The following is a 15,966-nucleotide window of genomic DNA, read 5'->3' as shown; positions in this document are numbered from 1 at the left end:
TAATGTGCAAACTAAAATACCCATAACACCTAGACCCACTAACGGGTCGTTACACGTTAGGTATAGACTTTAGTGACCTATGTCTTAAGCTAGTATTGGCTCCAATACCAAGGCTACCAATTCCTCGACCTCTTTGTGTGCGGCCTCGGCAATCCCTAGACTACTCTCACCACAATCCACCCCGTTTGCCTAGTGAGCATCTCTAAATCAAGAAAAGCATAATAATTCTGTATAATGTGACTTTGAATTAATTTTACACTCTACAAGCCCATGTGTGAAAACAACCAATAATGAGGTGGTATTTCCCATTCGAAGTGGATTATAGGCTCTCATTATTGCCTAGGGATTAATGGTTTGGACAATTGAAGCCAAGGATTTTAAGATGAAAAAATATTTGTGTGAAATTTGAGATGAAAAAATTTACGTCTCAGATTTGATACAGATTTTAAGATGAAAAAATATTCGTCTCAAATTTGAGACAAATTTTAAAATGAAAAAATTTCTATCTCAAATTAGAGATAGATCTTGAGATGGAAAATAATTCATCTCAAAATTGAGATAGATCTCGAGACGAAAACTATCTATCTCAAATTAAAGACGGATTTTGAGACAAAAAATTTTTAGTCTCAAATTGGAAACAAATTTGGAGACGAAATTTTATCTGTCTTAGATTAGCGACAAATTTTGAGATGAATTTTATATGTCACAAACTTTAGATGAATTGAAAAAATTAATTTATAAAATTAAAATTTTTAGTTATAAATATAGAAAATAAATATAGTGCAAAATAAAAATATTTATTAAAATTAAAGTCTAAATAGATTTATTTATATATTTATTTAAATTTGAAATATATTTCATCTCCATAAAATATAAAATTAAATATATATAAATGTAAACTAAATATGAAAAAAAATATAAATTAAAAAATATTAAATGTATAATAATTAACTATTGGTAATATTTATTAAATATATACAAAATGAAAAAAAAAGGGGGAGGAGAGAGAATATGGCTTTCCGCATTTAAAAAAAAAATAGTGTATGAATTATATTTTGTTTAATGTTAAAAGTATACTAAAACTGAATTAAATAGTATTTAGAGAATATATAAATATTATTCTTAAATTAAAGAGATTATATAAATATTCTTCAATTGATGATAGAGTCAAGAAAAATACATCAAATTTTAAAATCTTGATATATCACACCGTTAATACTATAAAATATTAGATGATTTGCTTAATAATCAATTTTAATTTGTGTTTGATTAATCAATTTTCTTTTAAAAGTTCTTTGAGGAGAATTTGCTTTTGGAAGTTATCCTAAATAATAAGTAACTTAAATTCATAAGGTCAAGTAAATGTGCAAATGAGTTGAGTCGAGCCAAACTTCGCTTAGCTTGGCTCAGCTCAACAAATTTTATTACAGGCTTAAGCTCGAACTCAAGTTTGAGTCGAGCCTAGAAGCTTGGCTCGAGCTTGAGCTCAATTAACATAGCCTAAGCTCGAGCTCAGGTTGAATTATATCAAAATTTTATTTAAAAAAACCTAATAAATTAATTTACAATAAAAAAAAATATCAATTTGATAATCAATAAATATATCTAAATAAACCTAACATGATAATCAACAAATATAACATCGATATAATAATTAAGTAATAATAATTTCATAAATTATAATAAATATAATATCATTTATCGTACAAAAAGATAATCAAATTACTTATTTAGTTATTTTCAAAATACAAACATAATCAAAATCACAACAACGACAAATATATTTTTAATTCAACTTCAAATTAGCTACTCCAAATAAGAATATCAATCTGCAATTTGAAATTGTAATATTAATCAGTAATCATAATTATATATCAAATCACATATATAAACCTGCAAAATACCAACATATCAAAAGCTTCCAAGAATCATATACCTTATTTTGTTTTATGTGGCATAAGAATTTTAGTAATGTTATCCTATATATAAAAATATAAAAAATAATAATTTTTATTAATATCAACTAATAAGGTGTTCACGAGCCTATAAGCGAGTTAGCTCGTGAACCTCTATTCGAGACAGGTCACAAGTCTATAATCAATACAGCTAATAAGCCTCTATTTGAGCTAACGAGCCGAACTTTAGTGAGCTCAAACTTAATTCGTTTATAAATCTAATTTCAAAGTTAAGTTCAAACTTGTCTCGTTTACCTTAATGAATAAAGTCAAACGAACTTTTATCGAGTCGAACATCGAGTCAAACTTGAGCGGCTCGGCTCATTTGCACCCTTAAGGTCAAGATACATGAAATTTAAAAATATAACATAAATTTATTTTAATATAAATAAATTTAAATTATTATTTAAAATTAAATAAAAATATGAATAAAATTATACTTATCTCTTAGGATCATTAAAACAAATAGAAGTTAATTATACATTAAAGTTAACATTTGATGTACTTATAAATCTACTATACTTATATATATGTTTATATGAATATTTTAAATGCTAAATTAAATTTTTTTATCATAAATACTTAATTCATGTTGAATATATTTAATTAATATCATTAAATATTATAGATACATTATGGGATTATTAATATTGTATAACAATTTAATTAGGCTTAGGATGGTTACTTTTTTCAATTGTTGCAATTTTGATCGTTTCAATTGTAATTATAAATTATTTAATAATTTTATTAATTAGTCGATGAAATAAAAAAACTATATGATTCATCGAAAAAAGGGCATGATAATTAATTTTTTTCTGTATAACAAGATTATAATTAGTTATTCATTGAATTTATTTGGATCATTTCTAATTAAATAATTTATATAAATCATTAATTTTCCTTTCATAGAATTTATCCATTATTCATATCATTCCGTATTTAAAAAAAAAAAAATACAAAAACAACACCTAATGCTAGTATTATCCTAATATAACACATATATTATTTAATCAGTCAACAACTAATTTTAAAGTGACACATATATTATCTTTGTATAACACTTTAATTAATCATAAGAGTCGTATGTAAATTAAAACTTTGAGAGCTATTAGATCACCATGCGTCTCTCAGACCGCTCATCATTTGGATAACTTAGCAATATGGTACCATCCCTAGACCATATTATAAGGGGTCACATCTCACGTACAAAACTAAATAGAAATTATACTTGAGTTATCAAAAATTAATCTATATAAATTCTAACACCTCACTTGTTACTTTTGTCAATTTACTCATTTTTTTAAGAGGAAACATTTAATTGATTGTTGAAATTCATCTTGAAAAACAAAACCCCTATACTTAAAATAAATCGACATTATGACTATGTAAAATAAATATTTTATGAAATTATTAATATTATGACTATGTAAATATTATAAATATTTTATGAGATTACTAATATTACATATTATTAAGTCATCGTTAATATATCACTTTTCCGTTATTATTAACTAATTTTTTTAATTCTAACAATGAAATAATAAAAAAATAAATATTATATCTATTAATATTATTTTCAAAATTGACTATGTAAAATATATACGTTATGTCTATTAATATTATTTTTATAAATTATTTTACTTTTTATTTAACAACTAAATATTAAAAAAATAAAAACAATACAAAACACCTCACGCAAGATGACTTGCCTCTTTCCTTCCACCAAATTCCTAAAACCCTAAGTCCCGTTTGATAGCCATTTTTTTCAAGGAAAAGGCATTATTTCACTCAATTTTTCACTTATGCATTGTTTGACGGTCATTCTTTTTCAAGCAACTCATTTTCCCATGGTCACGTGATTGAATTTTCTTTTAAATCATGGAAACCAAATTCTTTGGCAATTGAAGTAGCCAACTTACCGAGCGAGATAGTCAAGAGAGCCAGAAAGGCAACAAGTGAGAAATCGAGAGAGCCGGCAAGCTGCGAAGGTGAGCAACGATCGAGGGCCCTAGGCAATTGGTGAGAGTGAGGCCGAGGTCGAGTCAGTGCCGACGAGCGACAGAGTCAGACAGAGACAAAAGTGACTAAGCGAGGCAAGCAAGAAGTGTAAAGATCAAAAAAAAAAAAAAAAAAACTAAATTAATTAAATTAATTAAATTATATATATAATAATTAAAAAAAAACAAAAATATAAAAAGAAAAGGGGGAGGCGCTCGGCAGCCCCCCCCCCAAATCAGAAAATCTCTCTCTCTCTCTTTTATTTTCTCTTGATTTCCTCTCGGATTTTCTTCGATTCCAAGCGATCCGGCCGTTCGATCGTTGATCCGACTTCGCTTTCACCGTTAAAGTGCCCCCGATCTACAAGGAGGTAAGTGTTTTGGCTTCATCCTCTCTGTTTTGCTTGTTGTTTTCGTGAAATGAGGCTTGAGGCGCGATGGGGCTTGTTGGCCGAATGTTTGAGGTTAGATCTACGAAGATCCAACCGTTGGATTTTTGTGATTCTTGGATATGATGGTCGGTTTGCTTAAGAGGGTTGGGTGGCGGTCTTGGATCGCTGGAAATCGCCGGCCACAGTGGCCGGCGATGTTGGCAGTATTTTTTTCTCTTTTTGGCCGAAACTTTGACTCTAGATCTACGAAGATCTAGCCGTCCGATCTTTCTCATTTTTGGGTATGTTGCGATCTCCTTAGTGTTGCGCACCTCGGGGTAGTTTCTGATCATCGAAAAAATGGCCGGCGGCCGGCGAACGGCGATGGCCAGATTCGCCCCTATTTTCGGCCAAAAATTAAATCTCAGATCTAGTAAGATCTGACCGTCCGATGGGTTTCATTTTAATATATGTTGTTATTCGTGGCGAGGGCTTCGTATCGGTATATTGGTTGGCCATTTTTGGCAGGCTGGCGGCGGTCGCCGGCGGTGGCAGTGTGTTGGAAAGAAAAGAAAAAAAGAAAAGAAAAAGAAAGAAAAGAAAAGAAAAGAAAAGAAAGGAAAAAGAATAAAAGGAAATAAAAATAAAAAAATAAATAAAATATAAGGAAAAAGGAAATGAGGGCTTTTGGGATTGGGCATGTCGGGTTAGGTTTTAGCCTAGGATGGCGGGGCCCGATTGGGTTTTAGGATGGCCCAATGTGTTGGGCATGACTGACCCAGTTGTGGCAGCCCTTGGGCTGGCCCACTCGGCTTGTTCTCCCTTGTCGCTTGTCCGGGAACCTAGGATGACTTGGTTAGGTTGGTCCTACTCGGGATATCGATGTCAGTTTAATTTGGGTTCTCTTTAGGTCTCCTAGAATTGGCGATATGATTGGCGAGTCATTTTGTTGATCGGAGTCCTAAGGATGAAGCCCTATTAGACGACTCGAGGCCGAGTAAGATTGACCTCGAGTGCGTTCTAGGCTAGCCTATGATGATGACGTGGGTTTATTTCGAATCCTGATTTCTGATGGATTCCTTTTATCTGAGGCTAGAATATTGCAATTTATTCCTTTTAAACCATTTATTAAATTATTAATTAATTATTAAGTTTTCAAGAAAATTTATCAATTTAGTTATAAATATATATATGTATGTATTTTTGATAAAGGAGGAATTTAGATAAAAAAATATATTATCTATATTAAAAGAAAACTAGTTTATGGGTAAATATATATATATATATTATGATATTGCAGCCTATAAGTGGGTGTGTAGTTCCACTATACACTTACGCGTAGCAAGCAAAGCGAGACATGATGACGTAGTCGATGGCTTAGCTCGACTAATTCCATGACGCCAGATTTGAATATTGCGCGGGCCAAGGTACCAAATAATCGATTTAGGGTGTTAGGCAATGGTTAGGATTTTCGGTAATTTCTTTACGTCGTTATTCTTGTTACCTAAATGTGACACCCCATTCTATTTATTGTAGGCTCAGATTCTCAGGATTTTGTTCGATCTTCTCCCCAGACTCGGACTTGAGTCATCATTTCCCAGGCGAGTAGACAGGATATGTTATGATTATCTTATATTATGCACGTATATACTGTTTTATTCATAAATATTATAACCTTGTATAAATTTTTATATGCATAACTCGTACATGATTTTTATATGCGGATCATAGAAAAATACTCTTAAATGTTTCTAATTTGCATGAAATATTTTCATCCTACTGGGAGAGACATAAACTGAAAGATACCCTAATTGATTTCTTGTTTTGAGAATGTGAATTATTGAATGATATGGTGTATTTTAGGCACCACATGAAATGATAAATGATTATGACTTGTGCATAAATTAGGGTATTATTTGCATTATTATTAGAGGACTATCTAGTAGATTCCCTGGTGACTCACAGCAGGAAAAGATCATGGTACTGTGAGGCTTGGCATGCCAAGGCCATGAGAGACACGGATAGTATGTTTCAGCACTGCTATCACGTGGGCCTTTATGATGATATTGTGTGATGATGATGTATGTGCCGATATATATACTTGTGTGCATGTGTATATAGGCGTTAGGCCAGTTTCTACTAGTGTGTCCTCAGAATCAGTGCATGCATCTCATACAAAAGTATAGGGGACTTGGGTGGTTAGGAAACAACTTATGGGGGTTGTCTTTAAGCACCTATTTTTCCTACACTATGTTTTCCTTTGAAATCTCAAATTATTTAACTTATGGTTTATAATTCCACTGTTTATACTGTTATTACGTTATTATACTCATGATGATCATCCTAGCATTTTATTGTATACTCTCCTAGTGGGCATGACACACCTTATACTCGCGAGTCCACAAGACTCACCTCGTTTTATTAAAAATATTTTCAGGGAATTCTCCTTTTGATTATTGGTCCAGCAGATCTTCTGGTATGATATCATACCCTCTTTTGATTTCGGATGTATTATAGGATGCTCTGTGGAGACATACCCATGTTGTAGAGTCTGATGTTTTGTCTTTATTTTGTTGGCACATAATTGTGCCAAGGGCCCGAGATACGGGATCGGGTATGTATTATTGACAGCAGTGTGATAGATATTCTTATTTTGTACAGCTGCTGTATATGAAATATTGAGATATTATGTTAGAAGGTGAATTGGTATTTTATTCATGTTCTATATCTTGTCAGTAATATTGTTTTATTCAAATCGAGCTAGAGAAGAGGCTTACTAGTCCATTTTGGGGCCGCTGGGCCTAAGGATTAGTGCCGGTCATGACATACCAGATTTCGGGTCGTGACAAGAAGCGACTGAGGAGGGTGAGCGAGGTAGCGATGATCCAAGTCATCCGACGAAAGCAAGGAGGCCGAAGAAGGAGAAGGGCGGGGGGTGGGCGGCGACAGTGAGCGAAGCAAGAGAAGGAGAAAGGCAGGGGGTGGACGATGGTTGGGGAATGAGGGAGGGTTTGCAAAATAATATATTTTTTATTTTTAATAATTGATACATACAAATGTATAAAAATAAAAAATTACGTATAAATGAATAATTTTGGAAAACAAAAAGAAATTAATTTTGTGGTTTCATTTTGTTGGGGAAATGATTTAATTAACCTAAGATACATTATTATTTTAATTTTTTTTTATAGGATTCAATGTTTTTCAATATATTTTCATCATTGAATTCTATAAAAAATGTGTCATTTTTCATGGATAATAATGCCTATTAAACACGAAATGCTAGGAAAATGACCAAATTCTATAAAAAATATTATCAATCAAACACCAAAAGATGGAAAATAACATATTTTTTCTGGTAACAAATTATATGAATCAAACAATTTAAACTTTCAAATTTCAAAAATTTATTTTTCCTGCAATTCAATTGCTTGGAATTCATTTTTTTTTCACCTAAATTCCACCATTGCAATGAAACTCACCCTAAGGCATTTTTCATTTCCACCCCCTTTCTCTCTGATAATTGTTAGACTGGGAGGTGATATGGCACACACCAAGGGGGGAGTGAATTGGGTAATTTAAAAAATAGGTTGAAAATCTTGAAATCTTTTTGATTAAAAATAAAAATTTAATGCAAGATTGATATGTGAAACAAGTGAGGAATTGATAGGTACTTGACAATAAAGAGAATTTAAGAACACAAGAACACCAAGATATATAGTGGTTTGGCTTAAACCAAGCCTACTCCACTACTTTAACTCCTCACTAAGGATTTTTCAAATAATCCACTAAAATCCCCTACTTAAACCAAGTAGGTCCTCTAGTTTAAGACTAGGAATTACAATCTCCGTAGGCCCTCTAGCTACACAAGCTAGGAAATACAAGAAATATAATAAAAGGAGGATCTAAGAGATAAATCTCTTAGTTACAAGATCTCTCAAAATACAAAACAAACCTTGAATGAATTAATACAAATTTAGATCAAAGTCTTGAAGAGAGAAAAATAAAGCACAGTCACTGTAAATACAAACGAATATAAATGTAAACTCAAATCAATTTCTTTTCCATCGATCAGCCTTTTCAAGATATTCTTAATTTGTATTTATAAGCATCCCAAGAGTCTTGCCCAAAACTAGTCGTTTTGTGACAATTGGAGAATGAAAAACTAGCTATTATGGCTTTCTGCAAAAAGAGTTAGTCGACAGAAAATAATAGGTAATCGATAGATTTATAAACAAAATAAGGCATAGTTGACAAAAGAGATGGGATAGTCAACAGAACAAAAATATGAAGAAAATTTCTTCTAAAATACACACTGATAGTCGACAGAACCATGATGATAAATTAACAAATCAAAAAACATAGTCAACTATTTAAGGCATAGTCAACAGATGCAAGGCACATAGTCGACTATTCAAGGCATATTTGACAGATGCAAGGCACATAGTCGACTATTCAAGGCATAGTCGACACATACAAGGCACATAGTCGACTATACTCTTAAAAAAACTTAACACTTAGTCGACAGATGCTACAAAAACACTTTTAACTTTATTTTTCAATATCCTAAATCATAAACAACATATATATTGGAAAATACTATCACATACATTTGAGATTACTTAAGGCATCATTTAATTTAGAGCATTAAGATAATAAACATTATCAAAATATAATAGTTTTTTATCATTAAAACTATATCAAAGGCAAAACATCAACTCCCAATATCTCACAAAAAATACATACGTGGCTCCATACCTATATGCAAGAGAAAATTGGTAATATTTGATATTTTTATTATTTTCATTTCATTTAATTACTTTTCAAAAATAAATATGGTTGCTTGAACACTTTTTTTTTCTCCTTTCCAGACTGTGCAACTTGGTTGCCCACTCACAAAGGCTGAGTTATTCCTCTTCACACACAAGAAAAAAAAGGATAATTTCGGATTCGTTGATAAGAGGTCCAATGAAACTTATATAAGTATATATTAGTTGTGTATTTCAAATCTTATTATGTTTAACTGGCCTATTAATAATATAAATTATTTCATGTATTTATGATAATTGCAGGCTGACTTTCAGATGCGACAACAAGATGCATTATCATAAGCATCGATGAGTGGCCCATTGGAAGGTAGTGACATTAACCAGCCCTTGCAGCCAGCTATTGATGAGACATTCTTGGAGATTGCATATGAGAAAAAAAAGGGTCATGTGTCAAGTATGGGGTCAGAAACTCATATCATCCTTATTGATCCTTCTTACCAAGGACCATCACCATTGCCACCGTTGTCCTGATTCATGAACCAAATTTGACAAGCTATTAAGGAAGTTGTGGATCCCATAAACCAGTGATTGTTGGTCTTGGAAGATAGATTCTTGAATCTTTCTTTAATGTTGTCGCTCTAGAATCTTTCAAATCGTTAAGAGTAGCCGCCATTAACATGGATAGATTTTAGTTTGTAATGTTTTCTACATAGATCCATTCATGGACGATGTTAGTATTATTACTACTATATATTTATGCATGATTTTTTATTTAATTTGTATATTGTGTTTATCAGGTTTAATTTTGAAATAAAATAAATTTTATTTTTTTAATTTAGTTTAAACTCAAATTAAGGAAAAAATTTGTCTCAAATTACGGACATCAAAAATTTGTTTCAAAATCTATTTCAAATTAGATATAAAAAAAATTTGTTTTAGATTACAAACAAAAAAATTCGTCTCAAATTAGAGATGAAAAAAAATTGTCTTAAATTTTGCGACGAGCATTTTTTTTACCATCTGAAATTCGTCTCAAATTACAGAAGAAAAATTTTGTCTCAAAATCCATCTTAAATTAGAGACAAAAAAAATCCATCTCAGATTACAGTAAAAAAAATTCATCTTAAAATTTGTCTTAAATTTGAGATGAAAAAAATTCGTCTCAAATCAAAAACGAAAAAATTTATCTCAAATTAGAGACAAAAAAAATTTATCTCAAAATCTATCTTAAATTTCACACGAGTATTTTTTTGACTATCCAAAATTCGTCTTCAAATTTGTCTCAAATTGGTTGTTTTCTTGCAGTAATATATGTATGATTATGAATGCTAGCGTACAGAGTCAATTATTTAATTACCTATTGCTTGACGATGATTTGCCTTTGCCATGTCCGTTTGTAAATTGATTCAAGTTTTGTCCAAGGCAGAGTTGCAGTTTCTATCTTTGCTCCCGAGTCTCTGACCTAATCGTTGCAGAAGGTGGGAATTGGTAACCAATTATCTCCTTTTTTCGGGTGTTATCTCTCTCTCTCTCTCTCTCTCTCTATATATATATATATATAAGTTTTCAGAATTTGGAAAATAAAGAGTATTTGATAAGGTTTTATTTTTTTTATTTGGTAACTACAAATATGCTAAATTATTTTTGTATTGAAAAAAATGCCATTGGCTTATAAAGAACTTTTGAAATTTTGTTCATTTTTCTTGTAGAAACCCAAAGGAGTTGGACAATTATTTGAAAATCGAATTAGATCATTGGTTTAAACAAAGTCCGATTATATGTTGTAAATCGATAAATCAATTAAACCAATTCAATTTATTAGTTCTCATATATTTAAGGCATAGAGCATTTGAGAATGAGAAAAAAGATTGAGATTTTTTTGGTCGTCCCACCATTATTAATCTTTTTCGATTGTTGTCAAACTATAGTTAGTAGCCACCCGCCATTTAAATTAAAAAATATGGTATTTTTAGTGTCGAGGGTTAGCCAAGCAAAGTACAAGTGTGAGAAGGAATTAGAAGTGAGAATTAATCAATTAAGGATGGAGGATTGACAAAAAAAAAAAAAAAATTGAGAGAAAAAAAATGAATGAAAATTATGAAATATATTCTATTCTAACAGGAAAAAAACAATTCTTTTAGGGGTATTTTAGACGAAATTTAGTTTGTTATGATGATGTTGTGCATAATAAGTTGGATTGGATATTGGACTAGATTCTGTGCTTCTAAATCTAGCTATTTTGAATGTGTAAGATTATATAATGGACAAAAAATTATTAATATTTGTTATAAGTCAATTTTACAATTTTAATAAATTATCATTTCCATTACTAATATTGTAATATTATTCATATTACAATATTATTTAAGCTTATTTAATACTAAATTATAATGGTATGCTAGCTATTACAATGTTATATATAAATCATTTTTAATCCAAATTTTCTTTTTATAAATAATTTTATTATTGTTAAATTTTATATATTACAATATTGTAATCTGAATTAATTGTATTACTTATTATTAATAACATTTACAATATAAGTATAATATTACTTATTATTAAAATTAATTGTATTATTCATGATTAATAACATTTACAATATTAGTATAATATTACAATACCAGACGATTGTATTGTTTCAAATTTTTAAAATTGTGTTAAACATTGTTTAATATTACATAATATTAAAATTATAATATGACATCATTAAAACATTATTTATTATTAGTCAATATGTTCATTTATTTTTAGCATTTATAAAACTAATATTGTTGATATTTGTATATTACAGTATGACTTAATATTTTTAAACCTTAAAATTCAGTTTTTACTATTTATATTGGTTCTAGAACAAGTAAATCACTATTAATTTTTTTTTTTTTTAGATGTTGTAGCTCATGTTTTCTATTACAGAGGATCATAAAGTAATTGGACCCAATTGGTGTGTTTTCTATAGAAAACATGAGCTTTTGTTTGGATATTTCTTTTGCTTTATGTTTTCAAGGCACAGACAATAGCATGAACTTTTGTTTGGATATTTCTTTTGCTTGATGTTTTCAAGGCACAGACAATAGCATACTTTATTTCATGTGATGTCAATATGAACTGTGAGAGCTCAAGTTGCAAAGTGTTTATTGACTTTTATCTTCTACGGATATGGGATTTGTCTAACTTTTTCTTTGATATTGTTTGTGCATTTTGGGCTAAAGTTTTGGACAAAGTGATCACTTGTTCTTGTTGGGTAACATTTCTCTCGTTCTTGTTGGTAACATTTATGTTGCGCAATGTAGGTATGCATGGAGAAGGGGTGGGGCCCACATCAAGACCCATACCCCATTTAGAGTTTGTCTTAGTTGAGTAAATGTTACGTTGCTCGACACAAATAACTTAACATTTCATAACTTTTGAGATAATGTTTATTATTATGGTATGTTATATGCTTTTTTCCCCTTTGTTTTGCAGTAGAATTATTTCACCTATGATTGATTAAGTCGTGTCATTCAATTTTTCAATTGTTTTATATTGTTCGTTTATAGTAAATTAAATTTAAATGTTATTAAAATTAATTTTAATAATCATTAGTAATATTATACTAATATTGTAAATATTATTAATAATAAGTAATACAATTAATTCAGATTACAACATTATTTTTTTAATATCTGTTACAAGTCATTTAGACAATTTTGCTAACATTAATATATTATTATTATTTACATACTAATATTGTAATATAATTTAAATTACAATATCATTTCATCTTACTTTATTTTAAATTATAATATTTTGCTATTATTACAAGATCTATACTATTATATAAGTAAACATCGCGTTTTGATGTTACGAAACCTTTTCACTAAAATAGTTTTTCTAAAATATTCTTTTATGTATCTTACTTAAAAAAATTAACTACTTTAACAAGATTTGAATTCATGACATTTAAATAATAACCGATTTTTAAAACAATTTTATCACTACATTAAGACTTATTTTATTTAAACTTAGCCTAGAAAAATTAAAATTTAAACAGTTACTATAAAACACCACCTATTAAACTTTCACTTATATTTTTTTTTATAATTTTTTTTGCATGTATATAGCGTAGGCCATATGCACCCTTCTTGTTATTATTTATCAAAAGCCAACTTTTATATTTATCAATAATATTAATATTGTTAAAGTTTTGTCAGGAACCTATCATGACTTAGGGTTTGATGAAGAATAAAATGCAGAATGAGAGAGGGAAAAAAAAAGAGAGAGAGAAAATAGGGAAAGATATAAAGAATAGAGAGGGAAAATTGAAGAGAGAGTAAAATAATGGCAGAATATTGCAAAATAATTTGAAACATCAAGATAGGAAATGCTTAGAAAATCTAAAATAGATTAATTAATAAGATAGTAATAGTAAAGATAAATTTCATAAACAAAATTAAAATATGAATATATATGTATATAATTGTTTAAAATAAAACATATATATTTCTTAATTTAATTATAGCTTAAAATAATTTTGTTGATTAATAAAATATTACAAATTAGAGTGCATTTATCATTAACACATACAAATATTTTAAATTAAAATTAAAATATAATAAATATACTTATTTTTAAATAAAATATATTTATTATACGTTAACTATTAATATTACCCTTAAAAAAAATACTTTTCAAAGGAAGTAGCATATATGGGAAATGAGCAAACAGAAGCTTAATTATTAATCAAACCACGTTGACTCAACTACTCACTCACTTTAAGTCTGACCTACCAACAACCAATCATAAACGCTATTTGGTCATTTTTCTTACATTCTTATTTTAATATATTATTATTATAAATATAAACACATAATAATAATATAATATATCAATAATATAATATATCATCTATGAGAATTGAGAGTCTTAAAGTAGCATTCCTGAAACAATATCCATCCACCGTCATCTTCGTGCATTGCGCTGCTGTGCTGCCGTTTCATATTCCCTCGTAAATTGTCCTTTACACTGATGGGTCTATCTTGGCACGACTGGCAAAGTTAATTCCAACGCATCAATCCAATCTCGAGAGCACAACACCGTTAATTCGTCGAGTTTTATTAGAGAATTAATAATAGTTTATTTATTATGGCTTCATTGGAAACGCATACATATAGCCAACGGCGCCTTTAGGTCTGTCTTCCATGGCGTACAAACGGGACGCTTCGGAGTTTGCACATGGGTTCGTCCCAGGGCGGATGGAGAGGGAGGCTTGGGACTGGGCTATGCTTAAGAGTTTATATATTTATATATATATATATATATTACTATTTATTATATATATTTTTACTATTTAATTGGGGCTTGCACGGGCTGAAGCCCGTGCCAGCCCCCTACATCCGCCCCCCCTGGTTCGTCCTACGGATTGAAAGAGTGAAAGATTAATGTACTCAAGGCACTGAGTACTGTACACACCCAGAATGCATAATGGCGGACAAGCGTATGGTATATATGTTTGATGTTTCGATGGCCAACTCATCGAAGCAACAATTGTATCGGACAAGCCCTCTGTGGTTGAGGAATGGATCACTGATGTGCGTGCGTTGCTTTAGTGTGGCTGCAGTCTTAACTGTTTTGAATGTCGTTTAATGTAGCCTATATAAAACAGTAAAATTATTTTTAATACAAACATTACAAAATAAACTTAAAATACCTAAAACTTAATTCTATGTACTACAAAAGAAAAATAAAAAAATTATACTAATTAAAAGATGTATAAAAAATAGAGTAATTAAGGTGCGAAATTAACCCTCTTATTTTTCAAATGACCAATTAATTAGTCATACTATTTTTCAATTGAAAGTTAGCTTATTTCTTTTGTTCTTTTCTTTTACGAGATAACATTAGCGTTATTATGCAAGTGATATTTAAACGATGTTAATTAAAAGGCTCATCATGTTTATTTTCAATTATAAGAAAAGAAAATAAGATGACGAAATAGAGAATATATAGAAGTTGAAATTCAGTTGTGTTTGCTAAACACAATTAATTTTATTGCAAGAATTATATTGGATTGCATCAGCATCAACTATGGGCTCTCCTTTTGCCAATATTGTTAGAACCCAGAAGAAAGAAAGAAATACCCCATACACAGAAGAGGGAACATGCATGCATGTTTAGCCAACAGAGAAGCTAGACAATTTGCATTCCCATGACCACAGTGAAAAGACCAATCAGAGTGAAAGCTAGACAATTTTCACGACTGTTTTCATCATAACACTTAATTGAAATATGGGATTCAGACTTAAAACAACATCGATCCAACTAAGTGAATTCACCAGTTTACATGCTTCTCTCCGGCCAGCCCCAATAATATTAATTTATGCTTCAAGTGGAGATTAGCTAGGCTAGCTAGCTGAGCCATGAAAAATTCTACAATCAAGAACAGCATCAGACCAAGTCTCTGCACAAGTAATTTCGTAATTAAACTCGAGATCAGCATTTCAAATTTCCAAAGGCAATATTATAGACACTGATATCATATATATATTATGTTAACATAATATGATCGATGATATTCATCATATATATTATCAAATTATTTATTATTGTAATATAATATGATAATGTTTTATTAATAACTGAAAACTCGAACTCAAATCATAAATATTATCAAACAATTTTGTGTAATTCAACTGAACTCAAATCAACTCAATTTTTACAGCTCAATCCCAAATAGGCTCTTAGCCCAAGTAACTAGATTTGTGTGATTAATTACCAGGTAGCTATTGCTTGTGCTTTCATTCAATGCATGCGGGCGCGGTTCTTGCGCTGGCCTGGCTCCTTAATCCTAAAGCCAGAATCAATGAATCTCGAGTACTGTACCGTTTGTTGAGAA

The 15,966-nt window shown here is 30.0% G+C and overlaps 1 long non-coding RNA gene across 1 annotated transcript; it reads left to right on the top strand.

Moving 5' to 3' along the window:
• The first annotated feature begins 4,069 nt into the window (after positions 1-4,069).
• Positions 4,070-6,510, top strand: LOC127807851 (uncharacterized). The gene is made up of 2 exons (XR_008024820.1): positions 4,070-4,323; positions 5,860-6,510. It is a non-coding gene; the product is annotated as an uncharacterized LOC127807851 (long non-coding RNA).
• The last annotated feature ends 9,456 nt before the right edge of the window (positions 6,511-15,966 follow it).

Source organism: Diospyros lotus, chromosome 1 (genome assembly GCF_014633365.1).
Source record: "Diospyros lotus cultivar Yz01 chromosome 1, ASM1463336v1, whole genome shotgun sequence".
Classification (NCBI taxonomy): domain Eukaryota; kingdom Viridiplantae; phylum Streptophyta; class Magnoliopsida; order Ericales; family Ebenaceae; genus Diospyros; species Diospyros lotus.
Note: the sequence above shows the minus strand (reverse complement) of the source record. Positions and strands in the feature narration are given on the sequence as shown.